We start from the raw sequence: 21323 nt of genomic DNA on the forward strand, positions 1-21323 counted from the left end.
GAATCCCTGTTGTGAACTGAGTCAGGGCCCTTTCACACGTGCGGACCGTATGTCCGCATTTTCATTCGTCCGTTGCGGATGAAAATGGGACATACATGGGTCCCTATGTGATTACGAGTGTCAGCGGATGACCATCCAATGACACCCAAAATTTGTCCGCCTCCGCAAAGATCCGCAAAATCGGACGGAAGAAAATCCTATTTTTCTTCCGTCTGCCGGATCGGGTAGGGGAGAGCAGAGGAAAGACAGGGCGGTCCCTGCACAGTGTGCGGAGACCGCCCTGTCAGCTGCCAGCTCAGCGGGGATTTTACAGAGGATCCCCGCTGAGCTGTACGGACACACGGAGGCGGATCATTACTGATCCGCCCCGTGTGAAAGGCCCCTTAAAAGGCTTGTAAAATCCTATAATTTACTATATTTACAGTATTAAATAATGTGTGTTTCTGTAATATAATTGTGCCAAATGCCTTCGTTATAGCGCCGCTCTGCGCTTCTGTGACCCGCCGGAGTTCTCTTCCCTGCAATTATATTACCGAAAGACACACATTGTACATTATATACTACTGTGATAGAGTGGATTATAGGATTTTACAAGCATTTTAAACTAGGGCTTATTTTTGGGGTAGGGCTTACATTGTAGCCCTCCTGGAATATAACGGGTAGGTCTTATTTTTGGGGAAACACGGTAACAGGAATACCCTTGTTGACGAATCCATCAAGGAGCAGGGGGACTTACCAAAAAAAAAAAATGTTTTTTAAATACTTAGACAGTAATGTCTTCCCACAGGTGGGGAACAAGTCAGAGGGTTCATTCACACAGTGCGGTGACTGGCTTTTTGCCACACTGGTCTCTGCTGGGACACATGAAGAACAATAGATTTCTATGTGCCCTGTGTTTTATCACGGTGACGTGATAGTACCCGGTTATTACTGCAACGCAGCCGGGAGGTGCCGTGTGGTGAGCTGTGGCAAAACACAGACACGTAGCCATTTAGCGCAACGCACAGAAAGGCACCACGTGTTGAATGAGGTTTTACTTTGCGCATTACATTACTTGTTCCAACATGACTGCGCACCAGTGCACAAAGCAAGGTCCATAAAGATGTGAATGAGTGAGTTTGGGGTGGAGAAACTTGACTGGCCTGCACAGAGTCCTGACCTCAACCCAATAGAAAACCTTTGGGATGAATAAGAGCAGAGACTGTGAGCCAGGCCTTCTCATCCACATCAGTGCCTGACCTCACAAATGCACTTCTGGAAGAATGGTCAAACATTCCCATAGACACACTCCTAAACCTTGTGGACAGCCTTCCCAGAAGAGTTGAAGCTGTTACAGCTACAAAGGGTGGGCCAACTCAATATTGAATCCTACGAACTAAGATCGGGATGCCAAGTTTATATGCGTGCAAAGCTAGGCATCCCAGTACTATTGGTAATATAGTGTATGTATTTCTCAACACTGTATAAGTGTTTGGAAACTACACCCTGACACCCTCTGCCGGACGTGACGTGTAACCCAGAAATCTACCGCGACCCAGCCCTGACCGGGAGGGAGTCTTAAATAGCCTCAGACTCCTCCCACAAATACAGGCTGGCCTGCGGCCAGCCTTCTTACATGTATTTCTCAACACTGTATAAGTGTTTGGAAACTACTGGGGCCCCTTGACCACATTATTACAAAGGAGAACTAACCCTTTACAATAGGGCAGAAACGCTATGACAACAAAACCCTGGGGCAGAAACGCTATGACAGCAAAAACCTGGGGCAAACGTAATGACAGAAACCTGAGGCAGAATGGTATGATAGAAACCCCAGCCTGGAACGCTGAGGCAAAATCTGGCAGAAACCTGGGCATGGATGGTATGAGAGAACGCTGCGCCTGCAACACTGAGGCAGATATGTAATGACAAATATCGAAACAGAAATCATGCGGCCCGAACACTATGACAGCAAACCTGGGGGCAGAAACGCATGATACTAGCAATGTAAATACATGACCGACTACCATGCGAACCGTAACGTATGCGAAAATGCCATGAGCCACGTGAATGCATGAGAAACGTCATCGTATGTGAAACGCCATCGCATGAGGAACGCCATCGCATGAGAAACGCCATCGCATGAGAAACGTCATCGCATGAGAAACGCCATCGCATGAGAAACGTCATGAAACCAGGGACAGAAACGTAATGACCAAACCAGGGACAGCAACGCAAAAAACCGCAACCAGGGACAGAAACGTAATGGCAGACGTGAATGTAAACCCCCACCCCCCGTGAGAACCGTGATTGCATGGGAACCGTAACGCATGAGCAACTACCATGAAACGTAATCGCATGAGACCGAAATCGCATGAGAACCGAAATCGCATGAGAAACTACCATGTGAAATGCGATCGCATGACAAATCGCATGAGACACAAATTTGCATGAGAAATACCATGTGAAACGTGATCGCATGAGAACCGTACCGCATGCCAAAATCGCATGAGACACTAAATCATGAGACAACATCGCATGAGACACAAATCGCATTAGAAAATACCATGTGAAACGTGATCGCATGAGAACCGTAATCGTATGACAAATCGCATGAGACGCAAATCGCATGAGACGCCAATCGCATGAGACACAAAACCATGCGAAACGTGATTGCATGAGAAACGTAACCGCATGCGAAAATACCATGACACAAAGTCGCATGAGAACGTAGTCGCATGAGAAACGTAGTCGCATGAGAAACGTAGTCGCATGGGAAAAGAATGGCATGAAAATGTAAACATTGCGAACATGACTGCCTGAGAAACGTAGTCACATGGGAAACGTAGTCGCATGGGAAACGTAGTCGCATGGGAAACGTAGTCGCATGGGAAACGTAACCGTGATGGGAAATGTTGACACATGAGAAACATGAAGGCATGAAAAACATAAAGCAACCAGAAACCTGAGACAGGGGGGAGAATCATGACACATTGACAGTAGTAACTACAGAGCTGGATGTGACGTATGGAGTCTATGCACACAGAATGGAGCTGAATGTGTTATCGCAAGGAATATACAGTAAGGAATGTGTATCGCAGGGAATATACAGTAAGGAATGTGTATCGCAGGGAATATACAGTAAGGAATGTGTATCGCAGGGAATATACAGTAAGGAATGTGTATCGCAGGGAATATACAGTAAGGAATGTGTATCGCAGGGAATATACAGTAAGGAATGTGTATCGCAGGGAATATACAGTAAGGAATGTGTATCGCAGGGAATATACAGTAAGGAATGTGTATCGCAGGGAATATACAGTAAGGAATGTGTATCGCAGGGAATATACAGTAAGGAATGTGTATCGCAGGGAATATACAGTAAGGAATGTGTATCGCAGGGAATATACAGTAAGGAATGTGTATCGCAGGGAATATACAGTAAGGAATGTGTATCGCAAGGAATATACAGTAAGGAATGTGTATCGCAGGGAATATACAGTAAGGAATGTGTATCGCAGGGAATATACAGTAAGGAATGTGTATCGCAGGGAATATACAGTAAGGAATGTGTATCGCAGGGAATATACAGTAAGGAATGTGTATCGCAAGGAATATACAGTAAGGAATGTGTATCGCAGGGAATATACCTAAAAATGGACTGCTGTATGGCCAGAGCTGGCAGCATCAGATTCTACACCCCCCCCCCCCCCCCCCCCTGAGCACCAGCATGGACCAGGGGAGCAACGGCGGGCGGCTCCCTCCATGCTGGAGGGAGTGAAACAGCAGGCAGAGGACCCCTCCCCCGGCGTGAACACCTGAGGAAGCTGCGGGCGGCTCCCTCCATGCTGGAGGGAGTGATACAGCGGGCGGAGGTCCCCCCCCTCTCCCCCCGGCGCGAACACCGGAGGAAGCGGCGGGCGGCTCCCTCCATACTGGAGGGAGTGAAACAGCAGGCAGAGGACCCCTCCCCCGGCGTGAACCTGGAGAAGCGGCAGGCGGCTCCCTGCTGAAGGGAGCAATGCAGCGGGCAGAAATTCCCCCTTTTGCCCGGCGTTAACACCGGGAGAATGAGTAGCTCGCTTCCCACCAGAGGAGCCATACATCGGGCGGATGCCACCCCCCCACCCCAAGCGATCCCTGGAAGGAGCGGGTGCGCAGCTCCTCCTGCAATAGCCAGATGGTGCCCCGCAAATAGTGGGCGGATGAATCCCCTCTCCTGGGCTGGCAGGTCCCCATGCCAGAGGAGCCCCGGTCAATGAGCGGGCGGATGAACCCCCGAGCGGGCGCCCCCCCCATGCTAAATGAAGCCCCGAAACAATAAGCGGGCGGATGGACACCCCTCCTCCGTGCGGGCGGCTCCCTCCTGCCACGAGGATGGAAAGGAAACCTGACGCTGGTGCTGCTGACACCCTCTGCCGGACGTGACGTGTAACCCAGAAATCTACCGCGACCCAGCCCTGACTGGGAGGGAGTCTTAAATAGCCTCAGACTCCTCCCACAAATACAGGCCAGCCTTCAAACCTGCGGCCACTGTATAAGTGTTTGGAAACTACTGGGGCCACTTGACCACATTATTACAAAGGAGAACTAACCCTTTACAATAGGGTGACCAGACATCCCTGGTTTCCGGGGACAGTCCCCGGATTGAGGACACTGTCCCTGGACTAAGTCTGTCCCCGGTTTTACCCCTGGATTGGATTTGAACAGGGGCTGGGGCAATTTCAAACACAGTCAGTGCAGAGTAAAAAAAATCTGAATTACACCCCCCCGCTCCTACTAACTTAGGGGGGTGTATTTTCTTCCATTATCTGTGCCCCTTTCTGATGAACATATGCTGGTTGGAGGGAATATTTCTTCAGTCTCGGGTGCATGTTCTTCTGCCTTTTCTCAAGCCCCGGCTGCGCATGCTCCGTTTCGATATTTCCCGCCGCGCTTTGGGCGAAATGACGCCGCAACGACGTAATTTTTTTAACTTAGACGCGACTTACGTCCATCCCTATTCACAGACGACTTACGCAAAAAAAAATAAAAAATCTAATTTCGACGTGGGAACGACGGCCATACTTAACATGGCAAGTCTATCTTTACGCCGCAAAATACCAGCTTTAACTATACGCCGGAAAAAGCCGACTAGAGACGACGTAAGAGAATGCGACGGCCGCGCGTACGTTCGTGGATCGTCGTAAAAAGCTCATTTGCATACCCGACGCGGAAAACGACGCAAACTCCACCCAGCGGATGCCGAAGTATTGCATCTACGATCCAGATGGCGTCGTATCTTGGTTTGAGGATTCAAACTAAAGATACGACGCGGGAAATTTGAAAGTACGCCGGCGTATCAGTAGATACGCTGGCGTACTCTCACTGTGGATCTGCCCCATTGTTTTTTTTTTCAAAATTGTCTGTCTTTTTTTGTTTATTGCGCAAAAAATATAAACCGCAGGTGATCAAATACCACCAAAAGAAAGCTCCATTTGTGGGAAAAAAAGGACATACATTTTATTTGGGTACAGTGTCGCACGACTGCGCAATTTTCAATTAAAGTAACACAGTGTCGTTTCACAAACAATGGCCTGGTCATGAAGGGTGGGTGGCAAGTGGTTAATCAGAGAAATTTTTATTAAACAAAATACAATAAATCTAAAATTATAATTCACTACCCACCATAATATCCATTAATCCTAGGACCGCATAGCAAACCCTTTAACACTCCTATGTTCCTCCTGGTTTGAGCTACAACAATCTAGTGAGGGTAAGTTGTGAGGGTCCACCCCAGGGGTGTCTAACCAGTCTTGCCAAATATTCCTAAAAAAATTTAGGTGCTTCCTATGCTGATAGGTATTCTTCATGATCATCAGTTTTAGTAAATCCCCCCAAAAGTGGCTTGGCAGATCATATCATTGCTGTGGTTATTTTCATGAGATGAACTTTCTTTTTTACTGTAGGAGCACCACCTACAGGCAATGTTCCAAACTGAAGGAAAATGTTCCTGTGGCCATATTTTATATAATACTGTAGGTATATACGTACTGTATACGCCTAACATTCTGCAACAGTTTTTCATAATATACTATATTTATATATATGTAGCGCGGAGGAGCCGCTGATTAGATTTGGGATCGGCGTATTTAAGTTACCTCTATACTGTGTCTAGGGGTGATGGTAGTGCTGAGAGCAATAGCAGAATGTCCAGGACCGTTGGTTGACGTTTTCAAATGCTTTATTTTCCCGGTCAAACACGACCAACATGTAAACTTGAGGTAGACAGGATCGGTTGGTGAAGGAAGAGCAACTTCACAGTATCAGGCTATGGATAGTAAAGGCAGTCCTGCCCTCTGTAGTTGTATTTGTCTGCGTCGCCACTCCAGTCGGAGTGGGTAAAAGTGCCCCCGGACAGACCTCCCCCACAGGCCTGGCAGCCAGAGTGCCACCTAGAGCCTCCGGGAGGAACAAGTCTCTGCCACCGACTTGGCTCTGTATAAATCAAGATGTTAGATGAGACCTCTGCCACAGGCCTAGTGCTGAAATTGCGAACGATAGAGCAAATCCTCCCAGTATGTCGTTTGGGTTCACCGACTGACAGTTTAAATGTAACCTGTCAATTTCTGGTCACCCAGATCCCCGATGGTTCGTTCAAGCCCTGTTGGATCACCTGCCTCCGGGTTCTCCTCAGACCGATCCCCCACCGAACAGCACCCAGCTTGGGATCTTCTTAGTAGAAATGGGAACCCAGTAAGTCACTGGGGTCCCCTGGCAGCATCAGTTGCTCCGGGCTATGAGAGCCCAGAGTCAGTTTCCTTTACAACCCCTTTAAGCAGGCATTGCAACATGTTTTCTGTTTAAACATATCATTCAAACCATTCCTTTCATTCATCTGACTGGGAGTGCTTAGTACACATCGGAAACACATGGCAGTCACTCCCTTTTGCCGCTCTTTTGCACCAAACTTGGTAACATTACATTGTCCCACTGTCACCCTCCAATCTTTTCTTTGTATTTAGCAACATGTGAGCTTGTAACCTACTCTTATCTGGAATGTTCTGTATGACACAGAGCTTCATATTGTTCCAGGAAATTATAGTTTCTGTTACCTATGCTATATAAATACAGTATATATTACTTGCTCCTTCTGTGGGGGTGTTTTATCTCGTATCAACCACATCATACCATATAGTGGTAACACGGGACATACTGGTGTCCCTAGCAGCTCCATAGATTTCAGCATATTTGCTGGTCAATAAAGAAAAATGACAGGTAAAAACAGAAAGGTTTTGCATTGCAATACTGTTCCTGAAAAGTCACTTCTTCAGGGATGCTTATGCTGCCTCCAGCTAATAGACTGTATAATTACTACTGTCTCCTATTATATTGTAAAGCGCTGCACAAACCGTTAGTGCTATATATATCCTGTATAATAATATTATTAATTCCTGTTGTCATTAAATAATAAAAGCCAGCCTAATGGCGGTCAAAAAAGCTTCAATAAATGATCAATTTACAGTATTTTTTATTGGGAGTAATCCATCTTTAAATAAAAAAAAAACTTCACTTAGTGTAATTTTTTTTCTTGTGAACAGCAAAATTCAAAATCACCCAATATCAGTGCATTAATAGCTAGATTCACATAGAGTTAGGTCGGCGTATCAGTAGATACGCCGACCTAACTCGGAATCTGCGCCGACCTAAGTTTAAGTGTATTCTCAAACAGAGATACACTTAAACCTATCTAAGATACGATGGCTTGCGCCATCCTATCTTAGGGTGCAATATTTTGGCTGGCCGCTAGGTGGCGCTTCCATTGCGGTCGGCGTAGAATATGTAAATCACTAGATACGCCTATTCACGAACGTACGCATGGCCGACGCAGTACAGATACGCCGTTTACGTAACGCATTATCAGGCCTAAAGATATTCCATCAAATAGTTGGAATAGTAATGTTAAAGTATGGCCGCCGTTCCCGCTTCGAAATTCGAAAATTTTACGTTGTTTGCGTAAGTCGTCCGTGAATAGGGATTTACGTCATTTACGTCCACGTCTAAATCAATAGGACCGTGCGGCGTTCTTAGCTGAAATACACACTGGGAAATGTAGGCGGAAGGCGCATGCGCCGTTCCAAAAAAAAAGCCAATCAGGTCAAAGCAAATTATCATAAAACACGCCCCCTCAGCCTATTTTGAATTAGGCGCGCTTGCGCCCGCCGCATTTTCCGCTACGCCGCCGTAAGTTAGGAGGCAAGTACTTTGTGAATACAGTACTTGCCTCTCTGACTTAAGGCGGCGTAGCGTAAATACGCTACGCTACGCCGCCTTACAGTTGCGCGCCCCTACCTAAATCTAGCTACAAATGTGTAAATCACTCATTTGTTGTGCTGTCTGTTTAAAGCAATACAAAGCAAAAACTTGATTTAAACATAAATTAGGATCCTGTGATCAAACAAACAAATTTCAATATAAACATATATAAAAATCCGTGATCAAGTCCACGGATAAAAAAAAAAAACAATATTTTTAACTTTTTGCTATAATAAATATCTCCAATAAAAAAAAAATTCTTTATTACTTTAGGCCGATGTATATTCTTCTAGATATTTTTGGTAAAACAAATTCGCAATAAGTGTATATTGATTGGTATGCACAAAAGTTGCAGTGTCTACAAACTATCGGAAAGATTTATGCCATTTTTATTATTATCATTTTTTTTTACTAGTAATGGCAATGATCTGTGATTTTTAGCGCTATTGCAACATTGCGATGGACAGATTGGACACTTTTGACACATTTTTGGAAACATTGACATTTATGCAGCGATTAGTGCTATAAAAATGCACTGATTACTGTGTAAATGTCACTGGCAGGGAAGGGGTTAACACTAGGGGGTGATCAAGGGGTTAAATGCGTCTCCCCTCAGTGTGTTCTAACTGTATGGGGATGTGACTTACTAGGGGAGGAGACATATCGTTGTTCCTATTTAGTAGGAACAAACAACATGTCTCCTCTGTCCTGGCAGAACAGGGATCCCCAATGCTGGCGATCGTGCCCACCGGCCATGCGCATCGGCTGTGAGCCTCTGGCAGGGCGTGTCCTCTTGCGGCCACTAGAGGGAAGGACGTACCCATAGGGGATTTCGCCCAAGAGAGACATTCTGTCGCAGTTTATCTGCGTGAGCCGGTTGGAAAGTGGTTAAAAACTTCAGTAAAGAATTCTGTTTATATACCTTGGCCTGATCTGAATTCACTTAAGGACAATTTTAAAGGGGTGAATGCATGCTTGGCATAACACAGAACAGGGTTCAACACTGGGGACAAGAAGAGATAGAGAAAATGCAACACAGATGTCTAATGTGCAGTGAAGCAATTCAGAGAATGCTATCTTGCGATTGCCAGTGACTACAGTACTAGTATCGAGGCATAAGCAGACAGACAATCAGGAAGTGGCGTGACACTTCAAAGGTGATGGGCCCTGGTAGTGAAGGAGCTTGTGCTGAGGCTGCTTTCCTAGCACTCTGAACCCCAACATTGGATCCAACTCACGTCGCAGGGCATCCTAGGGACCCAGCCTGAAAGTCATAGAAGATGGAGTGAGGCTTCAGGAGAAGAATAAGCATGGTTTGTGTACAAAGTTGAGCTTCCTAGTATTCAAGTGTAACATACGAATCCGTGTTACTGGACTGAGGTGACAAGTTACTGGGCTGGTGAAGTCCGGTGCAAGCTTCACGATAATGACTCCAAAATGCTGCACAATACAGAGAGATGAGTTATGAAGTGTATTGGGGAACTGTTATCCATAGTGTACAGAGTGTAATGAGTTAAAGAACTGTGTCACAGATTACAATGAGCTAATCGTGTCTCTATGGAGAATCAATCACTTTAAGGTTGCCTGAACGCCAGCCTTAAAGGGTTTGTAAAGGAAAAAAAATGTTTTCATAATAAGCATCCTTTACCTGCAGACATTCCTCTTTTCACTTCCTCATTTTGGAAGTTGCTCAGAAGTTGCTCTATTTCTTCTCTGTTCTGTTCACTTCCTGCTTGTCTGATTTTACTGACCACCGTGAAGGGAGGCTTTACTGCAGTGGTCAGTGACGTGCTCACCCCCTCCTGGGAACGTGTTAGAGACTTCATGGAGGTGTGAATTACTAGGTGTGCCGCAATGCATACTGGGAAATGTAGTTCTTACATGAACGAGCGATGCAAACCAGGAAGTGGATGAGAGAACAGAAACTAGAACGCCGGAGGTGATATAGATGAAGGAATTTAATAGGTATTTACTTGTTTTTTAACAGAATCCTTACACTATTCTGTCTGTCTATCTTGCAGACATTAATTTTAGGCAAAAATTTTTTTCCTTTACAACTTCTTTAAGGTAAATGGCAGCCTCAGTCCGTCTCTGGATGCACTAGCGAGCATTCTCTCTGGATCCCTGTCTGGGCGCAGTAATAACCGACCACAAGCATACAATCTAAGGCGGCGTACAGACGACCGAACAGTCCGCTGAAAACGGTCCGCCGTACCGTTTTCAGCGGACAGTCGTCTGCCGGATTTCTGTTTGATGTGTGTACACACCATCAAACAGAAATCCGCGCTGACACGATACGCGGTGACGTGGCTGCGCCGTCGCCGCGACAATTACGCGGCGACGTGCACGGCCCTGGAAGGTAAATTCTTCCACGCATGCGTCAAATCACTTTGACGCATGCGAGGGCTTGGGGCCGAGTGGACATGTCGACCGACCGAACATGTCCGACGGACAGGCTTCCAGCGGACATGTTTCTTAGCATGCTAAGAAACATTTGTTCGCTGGAAAATGTCCGGTCGGCCGTACACACGACCGAACATGTCCGTCGGACCAGTTTCAGCAGACATGTTTGGTCGTGAGTACGGGGCCTAAGAGTGTCAAGGAAGTGTCAGAACAACTTATCTCTATACTTAGAATGATAGCTTACTTAACAGATTAACATCCCATTTTGGACTCCTTTACATATGTAATGAGCAAATATGGCTACCCCCTGTAAATATATAATTATTAAAACATTAACAGATCAGATATCTATAAGATTATTTACTTTAAGAAGATCCCTTTTAAACATGGATCCAAAACTGATGACCATTCATTACCTTTACTAAAAGCTATTGAAAATCTGTCTGCCATTTTCATAATTCTTGTCACAACTCAGAATTAGTTTGGTCACCAGTGCACACACAAGAACACACTCTTTCACTTTTACAATGAGAAAAAAGAATACACTTCACTGATTTTAAAGTGTACATGTTGGGAAATCTCTTAAAGGGGAGTTCCACCCACAATTTCACTTTTTAAATATAAATACCCCTGTAATACACAAGCTTAATGTAGTCGAGTAAAGTTAGTCTATAAACTAAGGTCCGTTTTGTTAGGTTGTTAGAGCATTTAGTTAGTTTATAATCTAGAAATAGACCGTGGCCATCTTAAGTGTGGGCATCATGAAGCCAGACTGTATGACTTCCAGGATTTCAGCCTTGCAGATCTCGCACATGCTCAGTGCTGCACAAGCGATGTAATAGGTTTCAGTCAGGTTTCCATAGCAACGGGAGTGTCAGAGGAAGTTGCCGCCCCTTCTCTATGCAAATAGGCTATTTGCAAGGACTACTGGGATACATGATGCCTATCCCAGAAACCCTTGCGAATAGCCTTGTGACTTAATAGCCTAGGCTAATAAGGAGGACGAAGTAATGAAGGACTACAAAATAAAGGTATTTACAGGCAACAAAATAAATAAAAATTGTCCATTCTGAACACTATGAGATTAGGGCATGCAGCACAGACAAACATAAAAAAATGGGTGGAACTCCACTTTAAGGAAACATACCGTACTTGTACATTATAATTATAGATTTAAATGCTGTCATTATAATATGTAGTGCTGTATAGAGCTTCATTTGTACAGGTAGACCAGCAGCTGCTTAATAGGAAGATGTTCCGATATGGACTTCATCCCTGCCCAACCTCTACTGACTCTTCCAGAGATGAATCTCTAAACCTTTGCTTCAACTCATGAATGTATACCTAGTCCTGCTAACCCATGTAAATGCACACATTAGTCAATGAGAACTTTTTTAATATACAGTCAAATACAACATATATACAATACATTTGTATAGTCTTCAACAATTATTTTATGCCAATAAGGTGCTTTTGCATGTACTATATTCATCCAAATATAGCATAATACAGTGAGAAGTTGCATATTTGAAAAGCTTGCACTTTCAACACTTTATTTTGGAAAAAATATGTATTTATATGAATACATTAACATAAAAAAAAATTCTACAATGGAAAACAGGTGTATAGCACTACAACCTTCCCACATAAAAGTTCTGCCTGGCGCTCAGACCTTGAGGCTGCTGACACCTCCAACATACCAAAGTAGAGTAAGGAAAGAGATAAGTGGCACTCAGGATGACATCCAAAATAGTATTGCCATGACTAAGGACTAACGTCCAAAATGCGTAGGCTGTTTTACAGCATTGTACATGTTTACTTAAAGTGGATGTTAACCCCCCAAAAAACATTTTTTTATGTCACAATGTAGAGTATAAGATTTCCTATCATCTGTGCCCAGTCTTGCCACACAGAGTTAATCCAGCGCTGAGCAATCCTCTTTTAATATTCAGTGAAAATTAACAGAATTCTAGATAAAAACTTGCCAAATTATTAAATTATTAAAGAGGATTGCTCAGCGCTGGATTAACGCTGTGTGGCAAGACTGGGCACAGATGATAGGGAATCTTATACTCTACATTGTGACATCAAAACAAAAACATTTTTTTTTGGGTTTACATCCACTTTAATACAAAAATACTACGTTGGATGTCACCCTGAGTGCCAACCATCCCTTTCTCTAAATCTTTCCGCAATATCCTCACATTATGCTACTTTATGGCTCCTATTTTTCTATATACTAAAACGGCAAAGCAAAGCATGCCATATATTCAAGTAATTCTGAGTATTAAGGTACAGGTACAGTATATTTGTAAACATAAACGAGAACAGCACCCGAATCTTTATTATGTTTGGCAAATGCAGCTAACTAGATCATGTTAATTGGTAATTCACTTATATTTCCCCTACATGTATACAATATTGCCATGTGGTTAAAGCTATTACTGTACTGTGCATAGAAACAAGAAACAAGAAACAAGAGCTCATGCACGTGATGTAAAGGCATCATTATTACATGATCCTAATGCAACAGGTTTGCTGGCTGTGTAAGATTATTCTAGTCACTCAAAGGGTTAGTGCATTTACTGTAAACAATTCATCTCTCTTCATGTCCTATAATGTAAATCAGTTACTGGACTGGTAAACTGGCCATAGACACTGGGTGGGGTAGTTTGGACATGCCTACACAATCCAGCAATATTGTCTCTTCATTAGCAGATTATACAGGTTTTGCAGGTATACAGTACATGCGTGTATGAAACGTTGAGACTTTGCATGACAATATTTAAATAGTGGAAAAGGAAAACCTGGTAGTTAGACTAATCTAACACTGAGTCTAAAAAAAAAGTCTACGATAAACTTCTACTGTAGACACTCACTCCTGTCACCATTATTTAGCTCCATTAACTATCACAATCATCTAATGCCTATATCAATCATGCTAAATTCAAATCCTCAAGGTCCCTGAAGATTGCTAGTTCTTGAGTCATCTTCATGGACTCATATGTGTCATTCAGTAATCAGTAAAATTATCTAAAAGATTTTAATCCGAACAGCAGCAGATATGGCAGGCTCTCTGGAAGGTCCAAGCCGCTATTATAAATATGTACATTCGATCCCCGCAAAGTCGTGGTTCAGAATTTGCGGATTTTTTTCCAACCTATTCATGCATCATAACAGTTTTTTTCCAACCTATATTAGCTATCTCAAGTGTTTCGGTTTTGTTTGGTTCTTCCTAAAGCTCAGGGCCGTTTGAAGGAATTTTGGGGGCCCAAGCAAAATGGGGGCCCCCAAGCACCCCCCCCCCCCACACGCAAAGCCTACGTTGGCGCTTCACTCATTTTTTTTTTACACCCATGTTCTTACTCCCGCACCCCCCTAGTCTCTATGTTTTTCTATTCTCACCTCCCCTTCTTCCCTGTAGGCTGCCGCTGTAGCGTGGCAGAGCTTCTCTTCCTCCTGTCAGTCCAGTTTTCTATCATTATGGGTCCACAGTCCCCTATCAGATGGTGCCCATGCCGGGTACCGTGCGGTACAGGAGATTCAGTTTCCTGTGTTCCCGGCCAGATTGAAAGACAGTGAGCACTCAGTGTGCACTTCTTGTCAGTCCGGCCGGGAACAGGAAACTGAATCTCCTGTACCACGCACGGTACCTGGCCGAACTGACAGGACTCCAGGAGGCAGGAAGAGGAGCTTGGCCATGCTACAGCCTGGGAAGGGGAAGTTGGGGTCCCCAGGTCAGCTCGGGGCCCCAAGCAATTGTTTGTTTTGCCTGTCTTGTAGCGACGGGCCTGCTAAAGCCTTAAGATGCCCCCCCCCCCCCTGAAGCGCCTGAAGAAGAGGTGCCACCCGAGGCATTTAATAGGCCTAATAGGCATCTATAGGCATTTTTTTTACCACATCCATAACTTGCGGATTTTCACAATTCGCGGGTGCTCAAAGAACATAACACCTGCAAATTTCGGGGGTCAACTGTACTTGGCTAGGTGCCAGTTCTTGGAATCTGTATTGCCTACTGTCTTACTAAACTTTAATGCCTGCCTGTTGTTGACTTGCTTCTTGATGCTACACCTACTCACTGATTTGGTTCTTTGCAGCCCACCTGTTAATGACGATAGCTTGTCACCTAAATTTGCATCAGGCAGCCAGATACTCTGCTGTCTCGCTGCTGCTTTGTCTGTGTTTCTCTTCCTGATTTGGTTCCTTTTTTGTCCTATCTGTTCTTGAGGTCCCTGCAGCTGAACTGACTATAGGCCCCCATGCCACTCTGTTGTCCTTGCAGCCCCTGTTTAACCTTCCAGGGGTGTAGGACTGCAGGTAGTTTCACCTTCTTCATGTCAGTGTCCATTCTCATACATGACACAAACTTACACCCTTGTGTGCAAAATGTATGATATGCAGAGCTTTTTTTCAGGGGGGACTTGGGGGAACTCAGTTCCACCACCTTTGGCTCAGACCCTTTGGTGCCTGCTCACCACAATCACTTGTAAACACAGAAGTCTGTTTTTTGTGTTTACAAGTGACAGCTCTACACTCTGTGTGTAACCCCCGGAACTCTGCACTTTGTGTGTTATGCAATCCTGGTATTTAATGCCCCTTTAAGACCCTTCTATTGTTTGTGAAATCTGAACAGGGTCGTGGTTGAGTTCCTGCACCTATTTTCTGAGAAAAAAAGCTCTGATGATATGTATAGGTTTTGTTTAAACCTGAATGTTTGGCCTTGCGCCAGCTTATTTATAAAGCACAGTTACTGTATATGTACTTTGATTTAATCACTTATATTTAGCCTAGCCATTGATGTGCAGATAACCCCCTTACCAAGATACTGGAAAATCTCTGTGAGAACTAACAGGTTGGTTTAATCTCGTAAACACTTGTTATTACTTTAGCCTAGTACACAACTGACAAATGTCGGGTGGCATCGGCTGGTTCAATAGACACTGGCTGACATTTAGCCCATGTTTACTGCAGTCGTCTGACAGAAGCCTACCGTCTTCTGTCAAAGGGGCATGGCCAGAAAAAGTCTGCCGATTGGCTCCCGATCAGTGCTCTCAGCCAACAGGGGTGTTCTGGCGGGGGGGTCCTGTCAAAACACAATAGCACAGCAGGGGAGATCGATGTACTAACATCGAATAGTTAGTACAACTGGTTCTCCTGAGCTGTCAGGGTTGTTTTCATTTAGCCCAGTGTACTAGGCTTAACTCTATTCTTGCCAACAATAAGCATCTGAGATACATTGGATGAAGCTGTTTTTGGTCAGTCTTCAATACACTTCTCTCTGAGACTGGGTCAGCAGCTAAGATACAAGCATGTTCCACTGGTACTGTGAATCTTCACTTTATTTACAGCTCACATACTGCAGCCATACTTTCTATACAGTAATGCATTGCCAACCAATCAGGTGAGCACACTTGTTGTGGACAATAGAATCCCTATACATACCACATATTTTAGGGAAAAAAGGTGTGTTCATATGCTTTTTGCTGGTTATAGTGTGGATCTTTCTTTATATTGGAGGCTGGATCTCTGCTCTTCTGTGCCAGTTATATCACACATCAATGGTTCTGTGCCCCTCAACTATTTCCTTATAGACATGTGGATGGGTGTTTGCCATATATTCTTTATCAATATATAATTTCAGAGCTAAAAACTAACAAAATTGCTTATTATTTGCCAATTATGTTAAACTATGTTATACAGAAGTATTGCAAAATAGGATTTTGACTTTCTTGGAGAACAGTGCAAAACTTCACCATGGGTTTTGTAAAAAAAAAAGCTGTAGAGAGTGGGACATTCCCACTACAACCCCACGCCAAGCTAGCCTCAGTATTGTAGAAAGTAATAGGGATGCCACAACAAACAGAGGGTAGGGTTCTATGCATTGTGCTTAGTTAACTTTGGGATATCCTAAAGCAGTCTATGTGTGGGGGGGGGGGGGGGGTGATAGAGGGGCAACAGACCTACGCTACAACAGGGGTAACCAGAACTTCCAACTAGTAAAAAACAAACAAATGTGGGAACAGAAGATCAGGAGGCAGTCTCACAATCTGAGAGACAGATGCCTGATGCAGGAAAGCCCACAAAGCACTAACAGATCTAGTAGAGTACACCTTAACAGGAAAAGGACGGAACCGTACCCTTCAGACTATAGGCTCAAATGTTGACTTATCTAATCGACCTGGCAGTGGTGGAATGAGAAGCAGAGACCTTCAAGAAGGATAAAGCGGGAATCACATTCCCTAAAGGAGGCTGTAGCCAAAGAGATGACCCTCATACTACATCCAGACAATGGAGAGAAATTGCCTTGGGATATTTTAGAGCAGGACATAAGGAGGGAAAAACAATGTCCTGGTTTGAGGTGGAAGGAGGAGACCATCTTTGAAAGAAATTGAGAAAAAATGAGGCCCTAGGCCTCCACACAACCATGTCCATGTGTTACACCAAGAAAGGCTACTTATGGGAGAAGGCCACTAACTCAGAAACCTGCCTCGCAGAGATGATAGTAATGAAAAAGTCCAATAGTGTGGTTAGCTCAGTTGTGGCATCTGTGAGGCAGAGCTGTGAAAGTCTGGCCCAATAAGTCAGCTGGCGCTCCTGTTCTGTGAAGCCCTGTACACACGATCGGAATTTCCGATGGAAAAAGTCAGACTGACTTTTTCCATCGGAAATTCCGACCATGTGTATGCCCCATCTGACTTTTTTTCCGAGGAATTACGTCAGAGTTTTGATGGAATTCCGATGTGAGTTTGGTCGGACAAAGGTCCGATCGTGTGTACGGGGCTTGATACACCATTTAAAGTGTCCCAGCCCACTTTGCTAAAATGCAGTGAGGATCAGTGAGACAGCACACTGGGACCAGATTAAAGGGCACTAGGTCCAGCTTATTTCAGCAGAAGTCTTCAACAATGCAAGATTAAAAGGACAAACCCCAACCTGGCCTCACCCTCCTGGATAGACATACAGAGACAAGACTACACCTAGTCACCACAGCTCTGGACATCTATAGCACACTGCAGCAAACTCAACAGTGCACTTTGTTCAAAGTTAAGCGCCTTTGCAGAATTGAATGCCTACAGCGACATTACAGGCCATCCACTCCACCCAGACTGAATATTACTGTTTGCATATATACATATACACACACAATCCTAAATATTCAATTCTATACCCACCGTTGATCCAGAGAAAGGCAAAAAATAAATAAACAGTAAGGAATGATCCAATTTGCTCCAGCAGGGGAATAAATGACATTGGTCATCAACCCTGTCCTCAGGGCCCACTAATAGGCCATATTTTATGTACTGTATTACCTTGGGGAGATGCAGACTAGAATACTGCAATCACTGAGCAGCAAATGAAATCACCTGTGATGTATTTCAGTTATCTTGCAATCCTGGCCTGTTAGTGGGCCTTGAGGACAGGATTGATGGCCACTGCCCTAAGAGGCAAAAGCTCTGTTTGTTGACATACTATTACACTGAAAATTGATTACATATCAATTAGACAGCAGCTGTGCGTTTAAAAACATTCAATACTCTGAGGCACAGTTAGGTAAATTTCTTTGTCATTTTGTGCATTTACCATTCAGTGGCTGCCTGACACAGGTTCAAGCAGAAATGTATTACATGTCCTATTTAAAGCGGAGGTTCACCCTAAAAACATGTATTTAACATTTCATTCAGCATAATTCCAACATTTACACTATGCCGTTTTTTTGCAGAGGCTAGATGATTGACGCCTTGTGAAAAACTTCCTCCCGGCGCATAAGGCGCGTCATCAGTTTTCCGAAAGTAGCTCTATACGGCGCCTGCACAGTCAGCTCTACACGGCAGGCGCAGGCGCCGTATAGAGCCGACTAGCAGTTCAGCTACTTTCGGAAAACTGGTGATGCTCCTTATGCGCCGGGGGGAAGTTTTTCACAAGGCGTCAATCATCTAGCCTCTGCATAGGAACTAAATAGCAAGGCAGGGGGCGCTATACTAACTGTGAATACATAACATAAATAATAAACAGTTATAATAAATAGATGCCAACAATGCAAAAGCGGCTAGTCACCACCTATTGAGTGACGCTTCCTGATGCCTGACGCTTTCTGATGACGACATAGACGAAACGTACGTCGAGGCGGTACCTGGGCACGCACAGCATCAACTTCCGGTCTGCTGGTTCTCTGACGCCAGAGGTGGAATGCACGCCAGCTTCCCCAGCGAGGACCCATCTTTTCTATTCGACCTAAAGCCGTACAGCCTCAGTGCCGGGACGTGGGCAATTTCCAAGTAAGGAGCCACTCGGCACTGTGTTATTTTAAGTTTTTTAAATAAACAATATCATGCTATGGCGGCCTCTTCTTTCTCTCTTTTTTGCCACGCTTAATGACGCCTTAAGCCAAGCTGCAGCCAAGGAATAAAGGGATTAATTGCCATAGTTTATCCTTTAGTGACAACAAAGCCTAAATTGACCTTTTTTCTAGCGAATAAGGTCAACGACATCTGGTAAGGTGCCATCCTTATTAGCACAATTGTGGTGTACCTTAAGTGGTGAAGGTGGAAACCATTTCTTTATTCGCTCAACAGATATAGAAGAATATCTGAGCACTACTATGCCCTTTTTGGACTTTTTTCACTGTTATATTGTAACGGACTCATATATATTTTGGCTCATGCATGTTCCGTTGTGACACATTTATAGGCAACCACTCACTCAATAGTTAGTGACTAGCCGCTTTTGCATTGTTGGCATCTATTTATTATAACTGTTTATTATTTATGTTATGTATTCAGTTAGTATAGCGCCCCCTGCCTTGCTATTTTGTATACATCTCCAGCTTGCTGGAAATTTTGGGGAGCAGCTTTTTTGATTAATTTAATTCATTCACTTAGTCACATTCAAATTATATTTTATTTGGCGCGAGATCCTTTTTCCTTATATCTCTGCATAGGAACGCTTCTCCCGCGGGAGTGAGAACCCTGAAGCCTGGTGGAAAATAAAAATAAGACTGTATGTACAGCAAAGAAAAAAAAACGGCATAGTGTATATGTTGGCATTATGCTGAATGTAATGGTAAATACATGTTTTTAGGGTGAACCTCCGCTTTAAAAAAAAAAAATAGATCAGCATTGACCACATGTCGTAGAATATACATGTAGTAAAAGACATGCAATTTACTGCAGATAAACAGGCCATTTATATTACATATATATAATGCTAGTGCTCTGATGTAACGTAAACTAAAATGAGCAAAGATGTAAAGTTAATTACCCTGCTTTTCTTAAATAGATAGTAAATGTTTTTTCTTAAATGTAAGATACTAAAGAAAAACAAACCTAACTTCTCCTAAAGAGTTGAGTCTTTCTATCAGTTATCTGTACACAAGATTTTTCCCTGATTTATATCTGCTATTAGCATATTTAGAAATAATTTGTCCCTGATTGTAGTAGCTTCCAATTTAAATTAATCTTGTAATTACTCCTATTCTGACAAATAAACACACAATAGCACTTTTTTTTCATTATATTCTATTTAAGTATTTGATACATTCTTTTGAATGTAAACTTTTTAGTATTCACCTACATATGCAACTATTCATAGTGTTTTTTTTTCTAAAAGAAAATACTTCTCCTCAGAAGTTGGCAATTTATCCTGCTAAGCTCCCTTTTCCATTCGCAATGTTTTCTATCCCATTTAGTGAGCAATAGCAAGTAAAGGGAGGTTGGGTAGTCCGAAGTACCAATATCCTTTATAGGAAGTTAAGATTTGCATAGGGGCAAGTGTAGATGACGGGCATCTAATGCCCTGTACACACGATCGGTTCATCCGATGAAAACGGTCTGATGGATTTTTTCATCAGATATCCGATAAAGCTGACTTTCATCAGTCTTGCCTACACACCATCAGTTAAAAAAACGATCGTGTCAGAACGCGGTGAAGTAAAACACAACGACGTGCTGAGAAAAATGAAGTTCAATGCTTCCGAGCATGCGTCGACTTGATTCTGAGCATGCGTTGATTTTTAACCGATGGATTTCCCCACAGACGATCGTTTTTTTTCTATTGGTTTTTTAACCATCAGATAATTTTAAAACAGGTTCTAAGTTTTTTTCACCGATGGGAAAAAAAACGATGGGGCCCACACATGATCGGTTCGTCAGATGAAAACGGTCCATCGGACCGTTTTCATCAGACGAACCGATCGTGTGTATGTGGCATTAGACTCTCCAGGATCAAGTCTAATCAGAAGCGTTCCTTACCTCTGCTGAATTTAAAACTATTATCACAGGTCTTAGTGTATCCCTGCCTTGCAGCCATTTAACTAGACCTAATGTCATGCCTAATACAGGGTCCCGGGATTAAGATCTGCCATGTAACTTTGAAAAAAAATAAAAATGCGTATGCGTATAAAGCTTAAAATCTTATTGTAAAGTCCCCAATGCTAGTACAGATTTGCTTTTTAGCTGGTCTAACACAATAACTGGTTAGCTCAGTAATTTTTTTCTAAAAAACAATTTAATATGAGAGTCATATTACTGGATTTAAAGGGAAACATCCAAAATGGGTGTACCTGTTACAAGGTTTTAGCAACCAGCCAACAAAAAACTTTACCCTATTTAGCCAACTCTAGAGACACAATAATGCTGGTATGGCTCAAT

This window comes from Rana temporaria, chromosome 5 (assembly GCF_905171775.1).
Source record: "Rana temporaria chromosome 5, aRanTem1.1, whole genome shotgun sequence".
In the NCBI taxonomy this organism is placed as follows: domain Eukaryota; kingdom Metazoa; phylum Chordata; class Amphibia; order Anura; family Ranidae; genus Rana; species Rana temporaria.